We start from the raw sequence: 25,587 nt of genomic DNA on the forward strand, positions 1-25,587 counted from the left end.
CTCAGTTGAGGTCTTAGTGACTTTTGCCATACACAGACTTTGACGAAATTGCTCAGTTGGGAGAGCGTTAGACTGAAGATCTAAAGGTCCCGAGTTTCAGCATGTTTCAGTACCTTTTTTATTCTTTCCTTGAGCAGTTATCAGTTTTTAAGTATTTCAAATGTAAACAACATCGTTTCTTAACATAGTTGAGTATTCAGTAGTAACTTCTAAATGATGAGAATGTTTATTTAACAACACGGTGCATAAATACAGCTTAAAAATTGTTTTCATGTTGTCCATCATGCTACTCTATTATGAAAATTTGAAGTAAACTAACTGCTTCCTGACCACAATTTGTTAAAACTTTTACTTAAATGTACGATTAAGGGTTTGTAATTTATATATTTACAGTATAAAACACATCTTTTCTCTTCATTTCATGCAATCATGATGACAGAAAAATATTGATACTTAACCTTGTGTACCAATGCAAACATAGCTCAGTTGAGGTCTTAGTAACTTATGGCATACTCCAACCTTGCCAAAATAGCTCAGTTGGGAGAGCGTTAGACTGAAAATCTAAAGGTCCCTGGTTCGATCCCGGGTTTCGGCATGTTTGAGTGCATTTTTCATCTTTCCTTGAGTAGTGATCAGAATTTAATTATTTCAAATTTAAACAACATCATTTCTTAATATAGTTGAGTATTCAGTAGTAACTTCTAAATGATGAGAATGTTTATTTAACAACACGGTGCATAAATACAGCTTAGATATTGTTTTCATGTTGTCCGTCATGCTACTCTATTATGAAAAATTGAAGTAATCTAACAATGCTTCCTGACCACAATTTGTTAATACTTTTACTTAAATGTATAATTAAGGGTTATACAGTATAAAACACATATTTTCTTTTCATTTCATGCAATCATGATGACAGAAAAATATTGATACTAAACCTTGTCTAACCATGCAAACATAGCTCAGTTGAGGTCTTAGTGACTTTTGCCATACATATTCTTTGCCAAAATAGCTCAGTTGGGAGACCGTTAGACTGAAGATCTAAAGGTCCCTGGTTCGATCCCGGGTTTCGGCATGTTTGAGTGCATTTTTTCTTTTTTCCTTGGGTAGTGATCAGAATTTAATTATTTCAAATTTAATCAACATCATTTCTTAACATAGTTGAGTATTCAGTAGTAACTTCTAAATGATGAGAATGTTTAATTAACAACACGGTGCATAAATACAGCTTAAATATTGTTTTCATGTTGTAAGTCATGCTACTCTAACTATTATGAAAATTTGAAGTAATCTAACAATGCTTCCTGACCACAATTTGTTAAAGCTTTTACTTAAATGTTTGATTAAGGGTTTGTAATGGATATATTTATAGTATAAAACACATATTTTCTTTTCATTTCATGCAATCATGATGACAGAACAATATTGATACAAAACCTTGTGTAACCATGCAAACATAGCTCAGTTGAGGTCATAGTGACTTTTGCCATACACAGACGTTGCCGAAATAGCTCAGTTGGGAGAGCATTAGACTGAAGATCTAAAGGTCCCGAGTTTTAGCATGGTTCAGTACCTTTTTTCTTCTTTCCTTGAGCAGTTATCAGTTTTTAAGTATTTCAAATGTAAACAACATCGTTTCTTAATATAGTTGAGTATTCAGTAGTAACTTCTAAATGATGAGAATGTTTATTTAACAACATGGTGCATAAATACAGCTTAAAAATTGTTTTCATGTTGTCCATCATGCTACTCTATTAAGAAAATTTGAAGTAAACTAACTGCTTCCTGACCACAATTTGTTAAAACTTTTACTTAAATGTACGATTAAGGGTTTGTAATTTATATATTTACAGTATAAAACACATCTTTTCTCTTCATTTCATACAATCATGATGACAGAAAAATATTGATACTTAACCTTGTGTAACCATGCAAACATAGCTCAGTTGAGGTCTTAGTGACTTTTGCCATACACCGACCTTGCCGAAATAGCTCAGTTGGGAGAGCGTCAGACTGAAGATCTAAAGGTCCCTGGTTCGATCCCGGGTTTCGGCATGTTTGAGTGCATTTTTTCTTTTTTCCTTGAGTAGTGATCAGAATTTAATTATTTCAAATTTAATCAACATCATTTCTTAACATAGTTGAGTATTCAGTAGTAACTTCTAAATGATGATAATGTTTAATTAACAACACGGTGCATAAATACAGCTTAAAAATTGTTTTCATGTTGTCCATCATGCTACTCTATTAAGAAAATTTGAAGTAAACTAACTGCTTCCTGACAACAATTTGTTAAAACTTTTACTTAAATGTACGATTAAGGGTTTGTAATTTATATATTTACAGTATAAAACATATCTTTTCAATTCATTTCATGCAATCATGATGACAGAAAAATATTGATACTTAACCTTGTGTAACCATGCAAACATAGCTCAGTTGAGGTCTTAGTGACTTTTGGCATACACCGACCTTGCCGAAATAGCTCAGTTGGGAGAGCGTCAGACTGAAGATCTAAAGGTCCCTGGTTCGATCCCGGGTTTCGGCATGTTTGAGTGCATTTTTTCTTTTTTCCTTGAGTAGTGATCAGAATTTAATTATTTCAAATTTAATCAACATTATTTCTTAACATAGTTGAGTATTCAGTAGTAACTTCTAAATGATGACAATGTTTAATTAACAACACGGTGCATAAATACAGCTTAAATATTGTTTTCATGTTGTAAGTCATGCTACTCTAACTATTATGAAAATTTGAAGTAATCTAACAATGCTTCCTGACCACAATTTGTTAAAACTTTTACTTAAATGTATGATTAAGGGTTTGTAATGGATATATTTACAGTATAAAACACAGATTTTCTTTTCATTTCATGCAATCATGATGACAGAAAAATATTGATACTAAACCTTGTGTAAGCATGCAAACGTAGCTCAGTTGAGGTCTTACTGACTTTTGCCATACACAGACATTGCCGAAATAGCTCAGTTGGGAGAGCATTAGACTGAAGATCTAAAGGTCCCGGGTCTCAGCATGTTTGAGTACCTATTTTCTTTTTTCCTTGAGTAGTGATCAGTATTTAATTATTTCAAATGTAAACAACATCATTTCTTAACATAGTTGAGTATTCAGTAGTATCTTCTAAATGATGAGAATGTTTATTTAAAAACACGGTGCATAAATACAGCTTAAATATTGTTTTCATGTTGTCCGTCATGCTACTCTATTTTGAAAAATTGAAGTAATCTAACAATGCTTCCTGACCACAATTTGTTAATACTTTTACTTAAATGTATAATTAAGGGTTAAACAGTATAAAACACATATTTTCTTTTCATTTCATGCAATCATGATGACAGAAATATATGGATACTAAACCTTGTCTAACCATGCAAACATAGCTCAGTTGAGGTCTTAGTGACTTTCGTCATACACATACTTTGCCGAAATAGCTCAGTTGGGAGAGCGTTAGACTGTAGATCTAAAGGTCCTTTGTTCGATCCCGGGTTTCTTAACATAGTTGAGTATTCAGTAGTAACTTCTTAATGGTGATAATGATTAATTAACAACACGGTGCATAAATACAGCTTAAATATTGTTTTAATGTTGTAAGTCATGCTACTCTAACTATTATGAAAATTTGAAGTAATCTAACAATGCTTTCTGACCACATTTTGTTAAAGCTTTTACTTAAATGTTTGATTAAGGGTTTGTAATGGATATATTTATAGTATAAAACACATTTTCTTTTCATTTCATGCAATCATGATGACAGAAAAATATTGATACTAAACCTTGTGTAACCATGCAAACATAGCTCAGTTGAGGTCTTAGTGACTTTTGCCATACACGGACTTTGCCGAAATAGCTCAGTTGGGAGAGCATTAGACTGAAGATCTAAAGGTCCCGAGTTTCAGCATGTTTCAGTACCTTTTTTGTTCTTTCCTTGAGCAGTTATCAGTTTTTAAGTATTTCAAATGTAAACAACATCGTTTCTTAACATAGTTGAGTATTCAGTAGTAACTTCTAAATGATGAGAATGTTTATTTAACAACACGGTGCATAAATACAGCTTAAAAATTGTTTTCATGTTGTCCATCATGCTACTCTTTTATGAAAATTTGAAGTAAACTAACTGCTTCCTGACCACAATTTGTTAAAACTTTTACTTAAATGTATGATTAAGGGTTTGTAATTTATATATTTACAGTATAAAACACATCTTTTCTCTTCATTTCATGCAATCATGATGATAGAAAAATATTGATACTTAACCTTGTGTAACCATGCAAACATAGCTCAGTTGAGGTCTTAGTGACTTTTGCCATACACCAACCTTGCCGAAATAGCTCAGTTGGGAGAGCATTAGACTGAAGATCTAAAGGTCCCGGGTTTCGGCATGTTTGAGTGCATTTTTTCTTTTTTCCTTGAGTAGTGATCAGAATTTAATTATTTCAAATTTAATCAACATTATTTCTTAACATAGTTGAGTATTCAGTAGTAACTTCTAAATGATGACAATGTTTAATTAACAACACGGTGCATAAATACAGCTTAAATATTGTTTTCATGTTGTAAGTCATGCTACTCTAACTATTATGAAAATTTGAAGTAATCTAACAATGCTTCCTGACCACAATTTGTTAAAACTTTTACTTAAATGTATGATTAAGGGTTTGTAATGGATATATTTACAGTATAAAACACAGATTTTCTTTTCATTTCATGCAATCATGATGACAGAAAAATATTGATACTAAACCTTGTGTAAGCATGCAAACGTAGCTCAGTTGAGGTCTTACTGACTTTTGCCATACACAGACATTGCCAAAATAGCTCAGTTGGGAGAGCATTAGACTGAAGATCTAAAGGTCCCGAGTTTCAGCATGTTTCAGTACCTTTTTTCTTCTTTCCTTGAGCAGTTATCAGTTTTTAAGTATTTCAAATGTAAACAACATCGTTTCTTAACATAGTTGAGTATTCAGTAGTAACTTCTAAATGATGAGAATGTTTATTTAACAACAATGTGCATAAATACAGCTTAAAAATTGTTTTCATGTTGTCCATCATGCTACTCTATTAAGAAAATTTGAAGTAAACTAACTGCTTCCTGACCACAATTTGTTAAAACTTTTACTTAAATGTACGATTAAGGGTTTGTAATTTATATATTTACAGTATAAAACACATCTTTTCTCTTCATTTCATGCAATCATGATGACAGAAAAATATTGATATTTAACCTTGTGTAACCATGCAAACATAGCTCAGTTGAGGTCTTAGTGACTTATGCTATACTCCGACCTTGCCGAAATAGCTCAGTTGGGTGAGCGTTAGACTGCAGATCTAAAGGTCCCTGGTTCGATCCCGGGTTTCGGCATGTTTGAGTGCATTTTTCTTTTTTCCTTGAGTAGTGATCAGAATTTAATTATTTCAAATTTAATCAACATCATTTCTTAACATAGTTGAGTATTCAGTAGTAACTTCTAAATGATTAGAATGTTTAATTAACAACACGGTGCATAAATACAGCTTAAATATTGTTTTAATGTTGTAAGTCATGCTACTCTAACTATTATGAAAATTTGAAGTAATCTAACAATGCTTCCTGACCACAATTTGTTAAAGCTTTTACTTAAATGTATGATTAAGGGTTTGTAATGGATATATTTATAGTATAAAACACATATTTTCTTTTCAATTCATGCAATCATGATGACAGAAAAATATTGATACTAAACCTTGTGTATCCATGCAAACATAGCTCAGTTGAGGTCTTAGTGACTTTTGCCATACACAGACTATGCTGAAATAGCTCAGTTGGGAGAGCATTAGACTGAAGATCTAAAGGTCCCGAGTTTCAACATGTTTCAGTACCTTTTTTCTTCTTTCCTTGAGCAGTTATCAGTTTTTAAGTATTTCAAATGTAAACATCATCGTTTCTTAACATAGTTGAGTATTCAGTAGTAACTTCTAAATGATGAGAATGTTTAGTTAACAACACGGTGCATAAATACAGCTTAAAAATTGTTTTCATGTTGTCCATCATGCTACTCTACTATGAAAATTTGAAATAAACTAACTGCTTCCTGACCACAATTTGTTAAAACTTTTACTTAAATGTACGATTAAGGGTTTGTAATTTATATATTTACAGTATAAAACACATCTTTTCTCTTCATTTCATGCAATCATGATGACAGAAAAATATTGATACTTAACCTTGTGTAACCATGCAAACATAGCTCAGTTGAGGTCTTAGTGACTTATGCCTTACTCCAACCTTGCCGAAATAGCTCAGTTGGGAGAGCGTTAGACTGAAGATCTAAAGGTCCCTGGTTCGATCCCGGGTTTTCCGCATGTTTGAGTGCATTTTTCATTTTTCCTTGAGTAGAGATCAGAATTTAATTATTTCAAAATTAAACAACATCATTTCTTAATATAGTTGAGTATTCAGTAGTAAATTCTAAATGATGAGAATGTTTATTTAACAACACGGTGCATAAATACAGCTTAAATATTGTTTTCATGTTGTCCGTCATGCAACTCTATTATGAAAAATTGAAGTAATCTAACAATGCTTCCTGACCACAATTTGTTAATACTTTTACTTAAATGTATAATTAAGGGTTATACAGTATAAAACACATATTTTCTTTTCATTTCATGCAATCATGATGACAGAAAAATATTGATACTAAACCTTGTCTAACCATGCAAACATAGCTCAGTTGAGGTCTTAGTGACTTTTGTCATACACATTTTTTGCCAAAATAGCTCAGTTGGGAGAGCGTTAGACTGAAGATCTAAAGGTCCCGGGTTTCGGCATGTTTGAGTGCATTTTTTCTTTTTTCCTTGAGTAGTGATCAGAATTTAATTATTTCAAATTTAATCAACATCATTTCTTAACATAGTTGAGTATTCAGTAGTAACTTCTAAATGATGAGAATGTTTAATTAACAACACGGTGCATAAATACAGCTTAAATATTGTTTTAATGTTGTCCATCATGCTACTGTAACTATTATGAAAATTTGAAGTAATCTAACAATGCTTCCTGACCACAATTTGTTAAAGCTTTTACTTAAATGTATGATTAAGGGTTTGTAATGGATATATTTATAGTATAAAACACATATTTTCTTTTCAATTCATGCAATCATGATGACAGAAAAATATTGATACTAAACCTTGTGTAACCATGCAAACATAGCTCAGTTGAGGTATTAGTGACTTTTGCCATACACAGACTTTGCCGAAATAGCTCAGTTGGGAGAGCATTAGACTGAAGATCTAAAGGTCCCGAGTTTCAACATGTTTCAGTACCTTTTTTCTTCTTTCCTTGAGCAGTTATCAGTTTTTAAGTATTTCAAATGTAAACATCATCGTTTCCTAACATAGTTGAGTATTCAGTAGTAACTTCTAAATGATGAGAATGTTTAGTTAACAACACGGTGCATAAATACAGCTTAAAAATTGTTTTCATGTTGTCCATCATGCTACTCTATTATGAAAATTTGAAGTAAACTAACTGCTTCCTGACCACAATTTGTTAAAACTTTTACTTGAATGTACGATTAAGGGTTTGTAATTTATATATTTACAGTATAAAACACATCTTTTCTCTTCATTTCATGCAATCATGATGACAGAAAAATATTGATACTTAACCTTGTGTACCAATGCAAACATAGCTCAGTTGAGGTCTTAGTGACTTTTGCCATACACTGACCTTGCCGAAATAGCTCAGTTGGGAGAGTCTTAGACTGAAGATGTAAAGGTCCCTGGTTTGATCCCAGGTTTCAGCATGTTTGAGTGCATTTTTCTTTTTTCCTTGAGTAGTGATCAGAATTTAATTATTTCAAATTTAAACAACATCATTTCTTAACATAGTTGAGTATTCAGTAGTAACTTCTAAATGATGAGAATGTTTAATTAACAACACGGTGCATAAATACAGCTTAAATATTGTTTTCATGTTGTAAGTCATGCTACTCTAACTATTATGAAAATTTGAAGTAATCTAACAATGCTTCCTGACCACAATTTGTTAAAGCTTTTACTTAAATGTTTGATTAAGGGTTTGTAATGGATATATTTATAGTATAAAACACATATTTTCTTTTCATTTCATGCAATCATGATGACAGAAAAATATTGATACTAAACCTTGTGTAACCATGCAAACATAGCTCAGTTGAGGTCTTAGTGACATTTACCATACACAGACTTTGCCGAAATAGCTCAGTTGGGAGAGCATTAGACTGAAGATCTAAAGGTCCCGAGTTTCAGCATGTTTCAGTACCTTTTTTCTTCTTTCCTTGAGCAGTAATCAGTTTTTAAGTATTTCAAATGTAAACAACATCGTTTCTTAACATAGTTGAGTATTCAGTAGTAACTTCTAAATGATGAGAATGTTTATTTAACAACACGGTGCATAAATACAGCTTAAAAATTGTTTTCATGTTGTCCATCATGCTACTCTATTAAGAAAATTTGAAGTAAACTAACTGCTTCCTGACCACAATTTGTTAAAACTTTTACTTAAATGTACGATTAAGGGTTTGTAATTTATATATTTACAGTATAAAACACATCTTTTCTCTTCATTTCATGCAATCATGATGACAGAAAAATATTGATACTTAACCTTGTGTAACCATGCAAACATAGCTCAGTTGAGGTCTTAGTGACTTATGCCATACTCCGACCTTGCCGAAATAGCTCAGTTGGGAGAGCGTTAGACTGCAGATCTGAAGGTCCCTGGTTCGATCCCGGGTTTCGGCATGTTTGAGTGCATTTTTCTTTTTTCCTTGAGTAGTGATCAGAATTTAATTATTTCAAATTTAATCAACATCATTTCTTAACATAGTTGAGTATTCAGTAGTAACTTCTAAATGATGATAATGTTTAATTAACAACACGGTGCATGAATACAGCTTAAAAATTGTTTTCATGTTGTCCATCATGCTACTCTATTAAGAAAATTTGAAGTAAACTAACTGCTTCCTGACCACAATTTGTTAAAACTTTTACTTAAATGTACGATTAAGGGTTTGTAATTTATATATTTACAGTATAAAACATATCTTTTCAATTTATTTCATGCAATCATGATGACAGAAAAATATTGATACTTAACCTTGAGTAACCATGCAAACATAGCTCAGTTGAGGTCTTAGTGACTTTTGGCATACACCGACCTTGCCGAAATAGCTCAGTTGGGAGAGCGTCAGACTGAAGATCTAAAGGTTCTTGGTTCGATCCCTGGTTTCGGCATGTTTGAGTGCATTTTTTCTTTTTTCCTTGAGTAGTGATCAGAATTTAATTATTTCAAATTTAATCAACATCATTTCTTAACATAGTTGAGTATTCAGTAGTAACTTCTAAATGATGAGAATGTTTAATTAACAACACGGTGCATAAATACAGCTTAAATATTGTTTTAATGTTGTAAGTCATGCTACTCTAACTATTATGAAAATTTGAAGTAATCTAACAATGCTTCCTGACCACAATTTGTTAAAGCTTTTACTTAAATGTATGATTAAGGGTTTGTAATGGATATATTTATAGTATAAAACACATATTTTCTTTTCAATTCATGCAATCATGATGACAGAAAAATATTGATACTAAACCTTGTGTAACCATGCAAACATAGCTCAGTTGAGGTCTTAGTGACTTTTGCCATACACAGACTTTGCCGAAATAGCTCAGTTGGGAGAGCATTAGACTGAAGATCTAAAGGTCCAGAGTTTCAACATGTTTCAGTACCTTTTTTCTTCTTTCCTTGAGCAGTTATCAGTTTTAAAGTATTTCAAATGTAAACAACATCGTTTCTTAACATAGTTGAGTATTCAGTAGTAACTTCTAAATTATGAGAATGTTTAGTTAACAACACGGTGCATAAATACAGCTTAAAAATTGTTTTCATGTTGTCCATCATGCTACTCTATTAAGAAAATTTGAAGTAAACTAACTGCTTCCTGACCACAATTTGTTAAAATTTTTACTTAAATGTACGATTAAGGGTTTGTAATTTATATATTTACAGTATAAAACACATCTTTTCTCTTCATTTCATGCAATCATGATGACAGAAAAATATTGATACTTAACCTTGTGTAACCATGCAAACATAGCTCAGTTGAGGTCTTAGTGACTTATGCCATACTCCAACCTTGCCGAAATAGCTCAGTTGGGAGAGCGTTAGACTGAAGATCTAAAGGTCCCTGGTTCGATCCCAGGTTTCGGCATGTTTGAGTGCATTTTTCTTTTTTCCTTGAGTAGTGATCAGAATTTAATTATTTCAAATTTAAACAACATCATTTCTTAATATAGTTGAGTATTCAGTAGTAACTTCTAAATGATGAGAATGTTTATTTAACAACACGGTGCATAAATACAGCTTAAATATTGTTTTCATGTTGTCCGTCATGCTACTCTATTATGAAAAATTGAAGTAATCTAACAATGCTTCCTGACCACAATTTGTTAATACTTTTACTTAAATGTATAATTAAGGGTTATACAGTATAAAACACATATTTTCTTTTCATTTCATCCAATCATGATGACAGAAAAATATTGATACTAAACCTTGTCTAACCATGCAAACATAGCTCAGTTGAGGTCTTAGTGACTTTTGCCATACACAGACATTGCCGAAATAGCTCAGTTGGGAGAGCGTTAGACTGAAGATCTAAAGGTCCCGAGTTTCAGCATGTTTCAGTACCTTTTTTCTTCTTTCCTTGAGCAGTTATCAGTTTTTAAGTATTTCAAATGTAAACAACATCGTTTCTTAACATAGTTGAGTATTCAGTAGTAACTTCTAAATGAGGAGAATGTTTAATTAACAACACGGTGCATAAATACAGCTTAAATATTGTTTTCATGTTGTAAGTCATGCTTCTCTAACTATTATGAAAATTTGAAGTAATCTAACAATGCTTCCTGACCACAATTTGTTAAAACTTTTACTTAAATGTATGATTAAGGGTTTGTAATGGATATATTTACAGTATAAAACACAGATTTTCTTTTCATTTCATGCAATCATGATGACAGAAAAATATTGATACTAAACCTTGTGTAAGCATGCAAACATAGCTCAGTTGAGGACTTACTGACTTTTGCCATACACAGACATTGCCGAAATAGCTCAGTTGGGAGAGCATTAGACTGAAGATCTAAAGGTCCCGAGTTTCAGCATGTTTCAGTACCTTTTTTCTTCTTTCCTTGAGCCGTTATCAGTTTTTAAGTATTTCAAATGTAAACAACATCGTTTCTTAACATAGTTGAGTATTCAGTAGTAACTTCTAAATGATAAGAATGTTTATTTAACAACATGGTGCATAAATACAGCTTAAAAATTGTTTTCATGTTGTCCATCATGCTACTCTATTATGAAAATTTGAAGTAAACTAACTGCTTCCTGACCACAATTTGTTAAAACTTTTACTTAAATGTATGATTAAGGGTTTGTAATTTATATATTTACAGTATAAAACACATCTTTTCTCTTCATTTCATGCAATCATGATGACAGAAAAATATTGATACTTAACCTTGTGTACCAATGCAAACATAGCTCAGTTGAGGTCTTAGTGACTTTTGCCATACACTGACCTTGCCGAAATAGCTCAGTTGGGAGAGTGTTAGACTGAAGATCTAAAGGTTCCTGGTTTGATCCCGGGGTTCGGCATGTTTGAGTGCATTTTTCTTTTTTCCTTGAGTAGTGATCAGAATTTAATTATTTCAAATTTAAACAACATCATTTCTTAACATAGTTGAGTATTCAGTAGTAACTTCTAAATGATGAGAATGTTTAATTAACAACACGGTGCATAAATACAGCTTAAAAATTGTTTTCATGTTGTAAGTCATGCTACTCTAACTATTATGAAAATTTGAAGTAATCTAACAATGCTTCCTGACCACAATGTGTTAAAGCTTTTACTTAAATGTTTGATTAAGGGTTTGTAATGGATATATTTATAGGATAAAAAACACATATTTTCTTTTCATTTCATGCAATCATGATGACAGAAAAATATTGATGCTAAACCTTGTGTAACCATGCAAACATAGCTCAGTTGAGGTCTTAGTGACATTTGCCATACACAGACTTTGACGAAGTAGCTCAGTTGGGAGAGCATTAGACTGAAGATCTAAAGGTCCTGAGTTTCAGCATGTTTCAGTACCTTTTTTCTTCTTTCCTTGAGCAGTTATCAGTTTTTAAGTATTTCAAATGTAAACAACATCGTTTCTTAACATAGTTAAGTATTCAGTAGTAACTTCTAAATGATGAGAATGTTTATTTAACAACATGGTGCATAAATACAGCTTAAAAATTGTTTTCATGTTGTCCATCATGCTACTCTATTAAGAAAATTTGAAGTAAACTAACTGCTTCCTGACAACAATTTGTTAAAACTTTTACTTAAATGTACGATTAAGGGTTTGTAATTTATATATTTACAGTATAAAACATATCTTTTCAATTCATTTCATGCAATCATGATGACAGAAAAATATTGATACTTAACCTTGTGTAACCATGCAAACATAGCTCAGTTGAGGTCTTAGTGACTTTTGCCATACACCGACCTTGCCGAAATAGCTCAGTTGGGAGAACGTTAGACTGAAGATCTAAAGGTCCCTGGTTCGATCCCGGGTTTCGGCATGTTTGAGTGCATTTTTTCTTTTTTCAATGAGTAGTGATCAGAATTTAATTATTTCAAATTTAATCAACATCATTTCTTAACATAGTTGACTATTCAGTAGTAACTTCTAAATGATGAGAATGTTTAATTAACAACACGGTGCATAAATACAGCTTAAATATTGTTTTCATCTTGTAAGTCATGCTACTCTAACTATTATGAAAATTTGAAGTAATCTAACAATGCTTCCTGACCACAATTTGTTAAAGCTTTTACTTAAATGTATGATTAAGGGTTTGTAATGGATATATTTATAGTATAAAACACATATTTTCTTTTCAATTCATGTAATCATGATGACAGAAAAATATTGATACTAAACCTTGTGTAACCATGCAAACATAGCTCAGTTGAGGTCTTAGTGACTTTTGCCATACACAGACTTTGCCGAAATAGCTCAGTTGGGAGAGCATTAGACTGAAGATCTAAAGGTCCCGAGTTTCAACATGTTTCAGTACCTTTTTTCTTCTTTCCTTGAGCAGTTATCAGTTTTAAAGTATTTCAAATGTAAACAACATCGTTTCTTAACATAGTTGAGTATTCAGTAGTAACTTCTAAATGATGAGAATGTTTAGTTAACAACACGGTGCATAAATACAGCTTAAAAATTGATTCATGTTGTCCATCATGCTACTCTATTAAGAAAATTTGAAGTAAACTAACTGCTTCCTGACCACAATTTGTTAAAATTTTTACTTAAATGTACGATTAAGGGTTTGTAATTTATATATTTACTGTATAAAACACATCTTTTCTCTTCATTTCATGCAATCATGATGACAGAAAAATATTGATACTTAACCTTGTGTAACCATGCAAACATAGCTCAGTTGAGGTCTTAGTGACTTATGCCATACTCCAACCTTGCCGAAATAGCTCAGTTGGGAGAGCGTTAGACTGAAGATCTAAAGGTCCCTGGTTCAATCCCGGGTTTCGGCATGTTTGAGTGAATTTTTCTTTTTTCCTTGAGTAGTGATCAGAATTTAATTATTTCAAATTTAAACAACATCATTTCTTAATATAGTTGAGTATTCAGTAGTAACTTCTAAATGATGAGAATGTTTATTTAACAACACGGTGCATAAATACAGCTTAAATATTGTTTTCATGTTGTCCGTCATGCTACTCTATTATGAAAAATTGAAGTAATCTAACAATGCTTCCTGACCACAATTTGTTAATACTTTTACTTAAATGTATAATTAAGGGTTATACAGTATAAAACACATATTTTCTTTTCATTTCATCCAATCATGATGACAGAAAAATATTGATACTAAACCTTGTCTAACCATGCAAACATAGCTCAGTTGAGGTCTTAGTGACTTTTGCCATACACAGACATTGCCGAAATAGCTCAGTTGGGAGAGCGTTAGACTGAAGATCTAAAGGTCCCGAGTTTCAGCATGTTTCAGTACCTTTTTTCTTCTTTCCTTGAGCAGTTATCAGTTTTTAAGTATTTCAAATGTAAACAACATCGTTTCTTAACATAGTTGAGTATTCAGTAGTAACTTCTAAATGAGGAGAATGTTTAATTAACAACACGGTGCATAAATACAGCTTAAATATTGTTTTCATGTTGTAAGTCATGCTTCTCTAACTATTATGAAAATTTGAAGTAATCTAACAATGCTTCCTGACCACAATTTGTTAAAACTTTTACTTAAATGTATGATTAAGGGTTTGTAATGGATATATTTACAGTATAAAACACAGATTTTCTTTTCATTTCATGCAATCATGATGACAGAAAAATATTGATACTAAACCTTGTGTAAGCATGCAAACATAGCTCAGTTGAGGACTTACTGACTTTTGCCATACACAGACATTGCCGAAATAGCTCAGTTGGGAGAGCATTAGACTGAAGATCTAAAGGTCCCGAGTTTCAGCATGTTTCAGTACCTTTTTTCTTCTTTCCTTGAGCCGTTATCAGTTTTTAAGTATTTCAAATGTAAACAACATCGTTTCTTAACATAGTTGAGTATTCAGTAGTAACTTCTAAATGATAAGAATGTTTATTTAACAACATGGTGCATAAATACAGCTTAAAAATTGTTTTCATGTTGTCCATCATGCTACTCTATTATGAAAATTTGAAGTAAACTAACTGCTTCCTGACCACAATTTGTTAAAACTTTTACTTAAATGTATGATTAAGGGTTTGTAATTTATATATTTACAGTATAAAACACATCTTTTCTCTTCATTTCATGCAATCATGATGACAGAAAAATATTGATACTTAACCTTGTGTACCAATGCAAACATAGCTCAGTTGAGGTCTTAGTGACTTTTGCCATACACTGACCTTGCCGAAATAGCTCAGTTGGGAGAGTGTTAGACTGAAGATCTAAAGGTTCCTGGTTTGATCCCGGGGTTCGGCATGTTTGAGTGCATTTTTCTTTTTTCCTTGAGTAGTGATCAGAATTTAATTATTTCAAATTTAAACAACATCATTTCTTAACATAGTTGAGTATTCAGTAGTAACTTCTAAATGATGAGAATGTTTAATTAACAACACGGTGCATAAATACAGCTTAAAAATTGTTTTCATGTTGTAAGTCATGCTACTCTAACTATTATGAAAATTTGAAGTAATCTAACAATGCTTCCTGACCACAATGTGTTAAAGCTTTTACTTAAATGTTTGATTAAGGGTTTGTAATGGATATATTTATAGGATAAAAAAACATATTTTCTTTTCATTTCATGCAATCATGATGACAGAAAAATATTGATGCTAAACCTTGTGTAACCATGCAAACATAGCTCAGTTGAGGTCTTAGTGACATTTGCCATACACAGACTTTGACGAAGTAGCTCAGTTGGGAGAGCATTAGACTGAAGATCTAAAGGTCCTGAGTTTCAGCATGTTTCAGTACCTTTTTTCTTCTTTCCTTGAGCAGTTATCAGTTTTTAAGTATTTCAAATGTAAACAACATCGTTTCTTAACATAGTTAAGTATTCAGTAGTAACTTCTAAATGATGAGAATGTTTATTTAACAACATGGTGCATAAATACAGCTTAAAAATTGTTTTCATGTTGTCCATCATGCTACTCTATTAAGAAAATTTGAAGTAAACTAACTGCTTCCTGACAACAATTTGTTAAAACTTTTACTTAAATGTATGATTAAGGGTTTGTAATTTATATATTTACAGTATAAAACATATCTTTTCAATTCATTTCATGCAATCATGATGACAGAAAAATATTGATACTTAACCTTGTGTAACCATGCAAACATAGCTCAGTTGAGGTCTTAGTGACTTTTGCCATACACCGACCTTGCCGAAATAGCTCAGTTGGGAGAACGTTAGACTGAAGATCTAAAGGTCCCTGGTTCGATCCCGGGTTTCGGCATGTTTGAGTGCATTTTTTCTTTTTTCAATGAGTAGTGATCAGAATTTAATTATTTCAAATTTAATCAACATCATTTCTTAACATAGTTGACTATTCAGTAGTAACTTCTAAATGATGAGAATCTTTAATTAACAACACGGTGCATAAATACAGCTTAAATATTGTTCTCATCTTGTAAGTCATGCTACTCTAACTATTATGAAAATTTGAAGTAATCTAACAATGCTTCCTGACCACAATTTGTTAAAGCTTTTACTTAAATGTATGATTAAGGGTTTGTAATGGATATATTTATAGTATAAAACACATATTTTCTTTTCAATTCATGCAATCATGATGACAGAAAAATATTGATACTAAACCTTGTGTAACCATGCAAACATAGCTCAGTTGAGGTCTTAGTGACTTTTGCCATACACAGACTTTGCCGAAATAGCTCAGTTGGGAGAGCATTAGACTGAAGATCTAAAGGTCCCGAGTTTCAACATGTTTCAGTACCTTTTTTCTTCTTTCCTTGAGCAGTTATCAGTTTTAAAGTATTTCAAATGTAAACAACATCGTTTCTTAACATAGTTGAGTATTCAGTAGTAACTTCTAAATGATGAGAATGTTTAGTTAAAAACACGGTGCATAAATACAGCTTAAAAATTGTTTTCATGTTGTCCATCATGCTACTCTATTAAGAAAATTTGAAGTAAACTAACTGCTTCCTGACCACAATTTGTTAAAATTTTTACTTAAATGTACGATTAAGGGTTTGTAATTTATATATTTACTGTATAAAACACATCTTTTCTCTTCATTTCATGCAATCATGATGACAGAAAAATATTGATACTTAACCTTGTGTAACCATGCAAACATAGCTCAGTTGAGGTCTTAGTGACTTATGCCATACTCTAACCTTGCCGAAATAGCTCAGTTGGGAGAGCGTTAGACTGAAGATCTAAAGGTCCCTGGTTCAATCCCGGGTTTCGGCATGTTTGAGTGAATTTTTCTTTTTTCCTTGAGTAGTGATCAGAATTTAATTATTTCAAATTTAAACAACATCATTTCTTAATATAGTTGAGTATTCAGTAGTAACTTCTAAATGATGAGAATGTTTATTTAACAACACGGTGCATAAATACAGCTTAAATATTGTTTTCATGTTGTCCGTCATGCTACTCTATTATGAAAAATTGAAGTAATCTAACAATGCTTCCTGACCACAATTTGTTAATACTTTTACTTAAATGTATAATTAAGGGTTATACAGTATAAAACACATATTTTCTTTTCATTTCATCCAATCATGATGACAGAAAAATATTGATTCTAAACCTTGTCTAACCATGCAAACATAGCTCAGTTGAGGTCTTAGTGACTTTTGCCATACACAGACATTGCCAAAATAGCTCAGTTGGGAGAGCGTTAGACTGAAGATCTAAAGGTCCCGAGTTTCAGCATGTTTCAGTACCTTTTTTCTTCTTTCCTTGAGCAGTTATCAGTTTTTAAGTATTTCAAATGTAAACAACATCGTTTCTTAACATAGTTGAGTATTCAGTAGTAACTTCTAAATGAGGAGAATGTTTAATTAACAACACGGTGCATAAATACAGCTTAAATATTGTTTTCATGTTGTAAGTCATGCTTCTCTAACTATTATGAAAATTTGAAGTAATCTAACAATGCTTCCTGACCACAATTTGTTAAAACTTTTACTTAAATGTATGATTAAGGGTTTGTAATGGATATATTTACAGTATAAAACACAGATTTTCTTTTCATTTCATGCAGTCATGATGACAGAAAAATATTGATACTAAACCTTGTGTAAGCATGCAAACATAGCTCAGTTGAGGACTTACTGACTTTTGCCATACACAGACATTGACGAAATAGCTCAGTTGGGAGAGAATTAGACTGAAGATCTAAAGGTCCTGAGTTTCAGCATGTTTCAGTACCTTTTTTCTTCTTTCCTTGAGCAGTTATCAGTTTTTAAGTATTTCAAATGTAAACAACATCGTTTCTTAACATAGTTGAGTATTCAGTAGTAACTTCTAAATGATGAGAATGTTTATTTAACAACACGGTGCATAAATACAGCTTAAAAATTGTTTTCATGTTGTCCATCATGCTACTCTATTATGAAAATTTGAAGTAAACTAACTGCTTCCTGACCACAATTTTTTAAAACTTTTACTTAAATGTATGATTAAGGGTTTGCAATTTATATATTTACAGTATAAAACACATCTTTTCTCTTCATTTCATGCAATCATGATGACAGAAAAATATTGATACTTAACCTTGTGTAACCATGCAAACATAGCTCAGTTGAGGTCTTAGTGACTTATGCCATACTCCAACCTTGCCGAAATAGCTCAGTTGGGAGAGCGTTAGACTGAAGATCTAAAGGTCCCTGGTTCAATCCCGGGTTTCGGCATGTTTGAGTGAATTTTTCTTTTTTCCTTGAGTAGTGATCAGAATTTAATTATTTCAAATTTAAACAACATCATTTCTTAATATAGTTGAGTATTCAGTAGTAACTTCTAAATGATGAGAATGTTTATTTAACAACACGGTGCATAAATACAGCTTAAATATTGTTTTCATGTTGTCCGTCATGCTACTCTATTATGAAAAATTGAAGTAATCTAACAATGCTTCCTGACCACAATTTGTTAATACTTTTACTTAAATGTATAATTAAGGGTTATACAGTATAAAACACATATTTTCTTTTCATTTCATCCAATCATGATGACAGAAAAATATTGATACTAAACCTTGTCTAACCATGCAAACATAGCTCAGTTGAGGTCTTAGTGACTTTTGCCATACACAGACATTGCCGAAATAGCTCAGTTGGGAGAGCGTTAGACTGAAGATCTAAAGGTCCCGAGTTTCAGCATGTTTCAGTACCTTTTTTCTTCTTTCCTTGAGCAGTTATCAGTTTTTAAGTATTTCAAATGTAAACAACATCGTTTCTTAACATAGTTGAGTATTCAGTAGTAACTTCTAAATGAGGAGAATGTTTAATTAACAACACGGTGCATAAATACAGCTTAAATATTGTTTTCATGTTGTAAGTCATGCTTCTCTAACTATTATGAAAATTTGAAGTAATCTAACAATGCTTCCTGACCACAATTTGTTAAAACTTTTACTTAAATGTATGATTAAGGGTTTGTAATGGATATATTTACAGTATAAAACACAGATTTTCTTTTCATTTCATGCAATCATGATGACAGAAAAATATTGATACTAAACCTTGTGTAAGCATGCAAACATAGCTCAGTTGAGGACTTACTGACTTTTGCCATACACAGACATTGCCGAAATAGCTCAGTTGGGAGAGCATTAGACTGAAGATCTAAAGGTCCCGAGTTTCAGCATGTTTCAGTACCTTTTTTCTTCTTTCCTTGAGCCGTTATCAGTTTTTAAGTATTTCAAATGTAAACAACATCGTTTCTTAACATAGTTGAGTATTCAGTAGTAACTTCTAAATGATAAGAATGTTTATTTAACAACATGGTGCATAAATACAGCTTAAAAATTGTTTTCATGTTGTCCATCATGCTACTCTATTATGAAAATTTGAAGTAAACTAACTGCTTCCTGACCACAATTTGTTAAAACTTTTACTTAAATGTATGATTAAGGGTTTGTAATTTATATATTTACAGTATAAAACACATCTTTTCTCTTCATTTCATGCAATCATGATGACAGAAAAATATTGATACTTAACCTTGTGTACCAATGCAAACATAGCTCAGTTGAGGTCTTAGTGACTTTTGCCATACACTGACCTTGCCGAAATAGCTCAGTTGGGAGAGTGTTAGACTGAAGATCTAAAGGTTCCTGGTTTGATCCCGGGGTTCGGCATGTTTGAGTGCATTTTTCTTTTTTCCTTGAGTAGTGATCAGAATTTAATTATTTCAAATTTAAACAACATCATTTCTTAACATAGTTGAGTATTCAGTAGTAACTTCTAAATGATGAGAATGTTTAATTAACAACACGGTGCATAAATACAGCTTAAAAATTGTTTTCATGTTGTAAGTCATGCTACTCTAACTATTATGAAAATTTGAAGTAATCTAACAATGCTTCCTGACCACAATGTGTTAAAGCTTTTACTTAAATGTTTGATTAAGGGTTTGTAATGGATATATTTATAGGATAAAAAACACATATTTTCTTTTCATTTCATGCAATCATGATGACAGAAAAATATTGATGCTAAACCTTGTGTAACCATGCAAACATAGCTCAGTTGAGGTCTTAGTGACATTTGCCATACACAGACTTTGACGAAGTAGCTCAGTTGGGAGAGCATTAGACTGAAGATCTAAAGGTCCTGAGTTTCAGCATGTTTCAGTACCTTTTTTCTTCTTTCCTTGAGCAGTTATCAGTTTTTAAGTATTTCAAATGTAAACAACATCGTTTCTTAACATAGTTAAGTATTCAGTAGTAACTTCTAAATGATGAGAATGTTTATTTAACAACATGGTGCATAAATACAGCTTAAAAATTGTTTTCATGTTGTCCATCATGCTACTCTATTAAGAAAATTTGAAGTAAACTAACTGCTTCCTGACAACAATTTGTTAAAACTTTTACTTAAATGTATGATTAAGGGTTTGTAATTTATATATTTACAGTATAAAACATATCTTTTCAATTCATTTCATGCAATCATGATGACAGAAAAATATTGATACTTAACCTTGTGTAACCATGCAAACATAGCTCAGTTGAGGTCTTAGTGACTTTTGCCATACACCGACCTTGCCGAAATAGCTCAGTTGGGAGAACGTTAGACTGAAGATCTAAAGGTCCCTGGTTCGATCCCGGGTTTCGGCATGTTTGAGTGCATTTTTTCTTTTTTCAATGAGTAGTGATCAGAATTTAATTATTTCAAATTTAATCAACATCATTTCTTAACATAGTTGACTATTCAGTAGTAACTTCTAAATGATGAGAATGTTTAATTAACAACACGGTGCATAAATACAGCTTAAATATTGTTTTCATCTTGTAAGTCATGCTACTCTAACTATTATGAAAATTTGAAGTAATCTAACAATGCTTCCTGACCACAATTTGTTAAAGCTTTTACTTAAATGTATGATTAAGGGTTTGTAATGGATATATTTATAGTATAAAACACATATTTTCTTTTCAATTCATGCAATCATGATGACAGAAAAATATTGATACTAAACCTTGTGTAACCATGCAAACATAGCTCAGTTGAGGTCTTAGTGACTTTTGCCATACACAGACTTTGCCGAAATAGCTCAGTTGGGAGAGCATTAGACTGAAGATCTAAAGGTCCCGAGTTTCAACATGTTTCAGTACCTTTTTTCTTCTTTCCTTGAGCAGTTATCAGTTTTAAAGTATTTCAAATGTAAACAACATCGTTTCTTAACATAGTTGAGTATTCAGTAGTAACTTCTAAATGATGAGAATGTTTAGTTAACAACACGGTGCATAAATACAGCTTAAAAATTGTTTTCATGTTGTCCATCATGCTACTCTATTAAGAAAATTTGAAGTAAACTAACTGCTTCCTGACCACAATTTGTTAAAATTTTTACTTAAATGTACGATTAAGGGTTTGTAATTTATATATTTACTGTATAAAACACATCTTTTCTCTTCATTTCATGCAATCATGATGACAGAAAAATATTGATACTTAACCTTGTGTAACCATGCAAACATAGCTCAGTTGAGGTCTTAGTGACTTATGCCATACTCCAACCTTGCCGAAATAGCTCAGTTGGGAGAGCGTTAGACTGAAGATCTAAAGGTTCAATCCCGGGTTTCGGCATGTTTGAGTGAATTTTTCTTTTTTCCTTGAGTAGTGATCAGAATTTAATTATTTCAAATTTAAACAACATCATTTCTTAATATAGTTGAGTATTCAGTAGTAACTTCTAAATGATGAGAATGTTTATTTAACAACACGGTGCATAAATACAGCTTAAATATTGTTTTCATGTTGTCCGTCATGCTACTCTATTATGAAAAATTGAAGTAATCTAACAATGCTTCCTGACCACAATTTGTTAATACTTTTACTTAAATGTATAATTAAGGGTTATACAGTATAAAACACATATTTTCTTTTCATTTCATCCAATCATGATGACAGAAAAATATTGATTCTAAACCTTGTCTAACCATGCAAACATAGCTCAGTTGAGGTCTTAGTGACTTTTGCCATACACAGACATTGCCGAAATAGCTCAGTTGGGAGAGCGTTAGACTGAAGATCTAAAGGTCCCGAGTTTCAGCATGTTTCAGTACCTTTTTTCTTCTTTCCTTGAGCAGTTATCAGTTTTTAAGTATTTCAAATGTAAACAACATCGTTTCTTAACATAGTTGAGTATTCAGTAGTAACTTCTAAATGAGGAGAATGTTTAATTAACAACACGGTGCATAAATACAGCTTAAATATTGTTTTCATGTTGTAAGTCATGCTTCTCTAACTATTATGAAAATTTGAAGTAATCTAACAATGCTTCCTGACCACAATTTGTTAAAACTTTTACTTAAATGTATGATTAAGGGTTTGTAATGGATATATTTACAGTATAAAACACAGATTTTCTTTTCATTTCATGCAGTCATGATGACAGAAAAATATTGATACTAAACCTTGTGTAAGCATGCAAACATAGCTCAGTTGAGGACTTACTGACTTTTGCCATACACAGACATTGCCGAAATAGCTCAGTTGGGAGAGAATTAGACTGAAGATCTAAAGGTCCTGAGTTTCAGCATGTTTCAGTACCTTTTTTCTTCTTTCCTTGAGCAGTTATCAGTTTTTAAGTATTTCAAATGTAAACAACATCGTTTCTTAACATAGTTGAGTATTCAGTAGTAACTTCTAAATGATGAGAATGTTTATTTAACAACACGGTGCATAAATACAGCTTAAAAATTGTTTTCATGTTGTCCATCATGCTACTCTATTATGAAAATTTGAAGTAAACTAACTGCTTCCTGACCACAATTTTTTAAAACTTTTACTTAAATGTATGATTAAGGGTATGCAATTTATATATTTACAGTATAAAACACATCTTTTCTCTTCATTTCATGCAATCATGATGACAGAAAAATATTGATACTTAACCTTGTGTACCAATGCAAACATAGCTCAGTTGAGGTCTTAGTGACTTTTGCCATACACTGAGCTTGCCGAAATAGCTCAGTTGGGAGAGTGTTAGACTGAAGATCTAAAGGTTCCTGGTTTGATCCCGGGTTTCGGCATGTTTGAGTGCATTTTTCTTTTTTCCTTGAGTAGTGATCAGAATTTAATTATTTCAAATTTAAACAACATCATTTCTTAACATAGTTGAGTATTCAGTAGTAACTTCTAAATGATGAGAATGTTTAATTAACAACACGGTGCATAAATACAGCTTAAATATTGTTTCCATGTTGTAAGTCATGCTACTCTAACTATTAGGAAAATTTGAAGTAATCTAACAATGCTTCCTGACCACAATCTGTTAAAGCTTTTACTTAAATGTTTGATTAAGGGTTTGTAATGGATATATTTATAGTATAAAACACATATTTTCTTTTCATTTCATGCAATCATGATGACAGAAAAATATTGATACTAAACCTTGTGTAACCATGCAAACATAGCTCAGTTGAGGTCTTAGTGACATTTGCCATACACAGACTTTGCCGAAGTAGCTCAGTTGGGAGAGCATTAGACTGAAGATCTAAAGGTCCTGAGTTTCAGCATGTTTCAGTACCTTTTTTCTTCTTTCCTTGAGCAGTTATCAGTTTTTAAGTATTTCAAATGTAAACAACATCATTTCTTAACATAGTTGAGTATTCAGTAGTAACTTCTAAATGATGAGAATGTTTATTTAACAACACGGTGCATAAATACAGCTTAAAAATTGTTTTCATGTTGTCCATCATGTTACTCTATTAAGAAAATTTGAAGTAAACTAACTGCTTCCGGACAACAATTTGTTAAAACTTTTACTTAAATGTACGATTAAGGGTTTGTAATTTATATATTTACAGTATAAAACATATCTTTTCAATTCATTTCATGCAATCATGATGACAGAAAAATATTGATATTTAACCTTGTGTAACCATGCAAACATAGCTCAGTTGAGGTCTTAGTGACTTTTGCCATACACCGACCTTGCCGAAATAGCTCAGTTGGGAGAGCGTTAGACTGAAGATCTAAAGGTCCCTGGTTCGATCCCGGGTTTCGGCATGTTTGAGTGCATTTTTTCTTTTTTCATTGAGTAGTGATCAGAATTTAATTATTTCAAATTTAATCAACATCATTTCTTAACATAGTTGAGTATTCAGTAGTAACTTCTAAATGATGAGAATGTTTAATTAACAACACGGTGCATAAATACAGCTTAAATATTGTTTTCATGTTGTAAGTCATGCTACTCTAACTATTATGAAAATTTGAAGTAATCTAACAAAGCTTCCTGACCACAATTTGTTAAAGCTTTTACTTAAATGTATGATTAAGGGTTTGAAATGGATATATTTATAGTATAAAACACATATTTTCTTTTCAATTCATGCAATTATGATGACAGAAAAATATTGATACTAAACCTTGTGTAACCATGCAAACATAGCTCAGTTGAGGTCTTAGTGACTTTTGCCATACACAGACTTTGCCGAAATAGCTCAGTTGGGAGAGCATTAGACTGAAGATCTAAAGGTCCCGAGTTTCAACATGTTTCAGTACCTTTTTTCTTCTTTCCTTGAGCAGTTATCAGTTTTTAAGTATTTCAAATGTAAACAACATCGTTTCTTAACATAGTTGAGTATTCAGTAGTAACTTCTAAATGATGAGAATGTTTAGTTAACAACACGGTGCATAAATACAGCTTAAAAATTGTTTTCATGTTGTCCATCATGCTACTCTATTAAGAAAATTTGAAGTAAACTAACTGCTTCCTGACCACAATTTGTTAAAACTTTTACTTAAATGTACGATTAAGGGTTTGTAATTTATATATTTACTGTATAAAACACATCTTTTCTCTTCATTTCATGCAATCATGATGACAGAAAAATATTGATACTTAACCTTGTGTAACCATGCAAACATAGCTCAGTTGAGGTCTTAGTGACTTATGCCATACTCCGGCCTTGCCGAAATAGCTCAGTTGGGAGAGCGTTAGACTGAAGATCTAAAGGTCCCTGGTTCGATCCTGGGTTTCGGCATGTTTGAGTGCATTTTTCTTTTTTCCTTGAGTAGTGATTAGAATTTAATTATTTCAAATTTAAACAACATCATTTCTTAATATAGTTGAGTATTCAGTAGTAACTTCTAAATGATGAGAATGTTTATTTAACAACACGGTGCATAAATACAGCTTAAATATTGTTTTCATGTTGTCCGTCATGCTACTCTATTATGAAAAGTTGAAGTAATCTAACAATGCTTCCTGACCACAATTTGTTAATACTTTTACTTA

General features: G+C 31.8%; 15 non-coding genes across 15 annotated transcripts; all 15 read left to right on the forward strand.

Moving 5' to 3' along the window:
• The first annotated feature begins 522 nt into the window (after positions 1-522).
• TRNAF-GAA (transfer RNA phenylalanine (anticodon GAA)) lies at positions 523-595 on the forward strand. The gene has a single exon. It is a non-coding gene; the product is annotated as a tRNA-Phe (tRNA).
• Positions 596-1,982: 1,387 nt separating this feature from the next.
• Positions 1,983-2,055, forward strand: TRNAF-GAA (transfer RNA phenylalanine (anticodon GAA)). The gene has a single exon. It is a non-coding gene; the product is annotated as a tRNA-Phe (tRNA).
• A 420-nt stretch (positions 2,056-2,475) lies between these two features.
• Positions 2,476-2,548, forward strand: TRNAF-GAA (transfer RNA phenylalanine (anticodon GAA)). The gene has a single exon. It is a non-coding gene; the product is annotated as a tRNA-Phe (tRNA).
• Positions 2,549-5,308: 2,760 nt separating this feature from the next.
• Positions 5,309-5,381, forward strand: TRNAC-GCA (transfer RNA cysteine (anticodon GCA)). Its single transcript has one exon. It is a non-coding gene; the product is annotated as a tRNA-Cys (tRNA).
• A 3,334-nt stretch (positions 5,382-8,715) lies between these two features.
• TRNAC-GCA (transfer RNA cysteine (anticodon GCA)) lies at positions 8,716-8,788 on the forward strand. Its single transcript has one exon. It is a non-coding gene; the product is annotated as a tRNA-Cys (tRNA).
• A 1,399-nt stretch (positions 8,789-10,187) lies between these two features.
• On the forward strand, positions 10,188-10,260 carry TRNAF-GAA (transfer RNA phenylalanine (anticodon GAA)). The gene has a single exon. It is a non-coding gene; the product is annotated as a tRNA-Phe (tRNA).
• A 2,356-nt stretch (positions 10,261-12,616) lies between these two features.
• On the forward strand, positions 12,617-12,689 carry TRNAF-GAA (transfer RNA phenylalanine (anticodon GAA)). The gene has a single exon. It is a non-coding gene; the product is annotated as a tRNA-Phe (tRNA).
• A 906-nt stretch (positions 12,690-13,595) lies between these two features.
• Positions 13,596-13,668, forward strand: TRNAF-GAA (transfer RNA phenylalanine (anticodon GAA)). The gene has a single exon. It is a non-coding gene; the product is annotated as a tRNA-Phe (tRNA).
• A 2,355-nt stretch (positions 13,669-16,023) lies between these two features.
• TRNAF-GAA (transfer RNA phenylalanine (anticodon GAA)) lies at positions 16,024-16,096 on the forward strand. The gene has a single exon. It is a non-coding gene; the product is annotated as a tRNA-Phe (tRNA).
• A 907-nt stretch (positions 16,097-17,003) lies between these two features.
• TRNAF-GAA (transfer RNA phenylalanine (anticodon GAA)) lies at positions 17,004-17,076 on the forward strand. The gene has a single exon. It is a non-coding gene; the product is annotated as a tRNA-Phe (tRNA).
• A 1,375-nt stretch (positions 17,077-18,451) lies between these two features.
• TRNAF-GAA (transfer RNA phenylalanine (anticodon GAA)) lies at positions 18,452-18,524 on the forward strand. Its single transcript has one exon. It is a non-coding gene; the product is annotated as a tRNA-Phe (tRNA).
• Positions 18,525-20,880: 2,356 nt separating this feature from the next.
• On the forward strand, positions 20,881-20,953 carry TRNAF-GAA (transfer RNA phenylalanine (anticodon GAA)). Its single transcript has one exon. It is a non-coding gene; the product is annotated as a tRNA-Phe (tRNA).
• A 2,348-nt stretch (positions 20,954-23,301) lies between these two features.
• TRNAF-GAA (transfer RNA phenylalanine (anticodon GAA)) lies at positions 23,302-23,374 on the forward strand. Its single transcript has one exon. It is a non-coding gene; the product is annotated as a tRNA-Phe (tRNA).
• Positions 23,375-24,280: 906 nt separating this feature from the next.
• On the forward strand, positions 24,281-24,353 carry TRNAF-GAA (transfer RNA phenylalanine (anticodon GAA)). The gene has a single exon. It is a non-coding gene; the product is annotated as a tRNA-Phe (tRNA).
• A 907-nt stretch (positions 24,354-25,260) lies between these two features.
• On the forward strand, positions 25,261-25,333 carry TRNAF-GAA (transfer RNA phenylalanine (anticodon GAA)). Its single transcript has one exon. It is a non-coding gene; the product is annotated as a tRNA-Phe (tRNA).
• Positions 25,334-25,587: the final 254 nt, after the last annotated feature.

Source organism: Taudactylus pleione, unplaced genomic scaffold (genome assembly GCF_031769625.1).
Source record: "Taudactylus pleione unplaced genomic scaffold, aTauple2 ptg000593l, whole genome shotgun sequence".
NCBI classification, from domain to species: domain Eukaryota; kingdom Metazoa; phylum Chordata; class Amphibia; order Anura; family Myobatrachidae; genus Taudactylus; species Taudactylus pleione.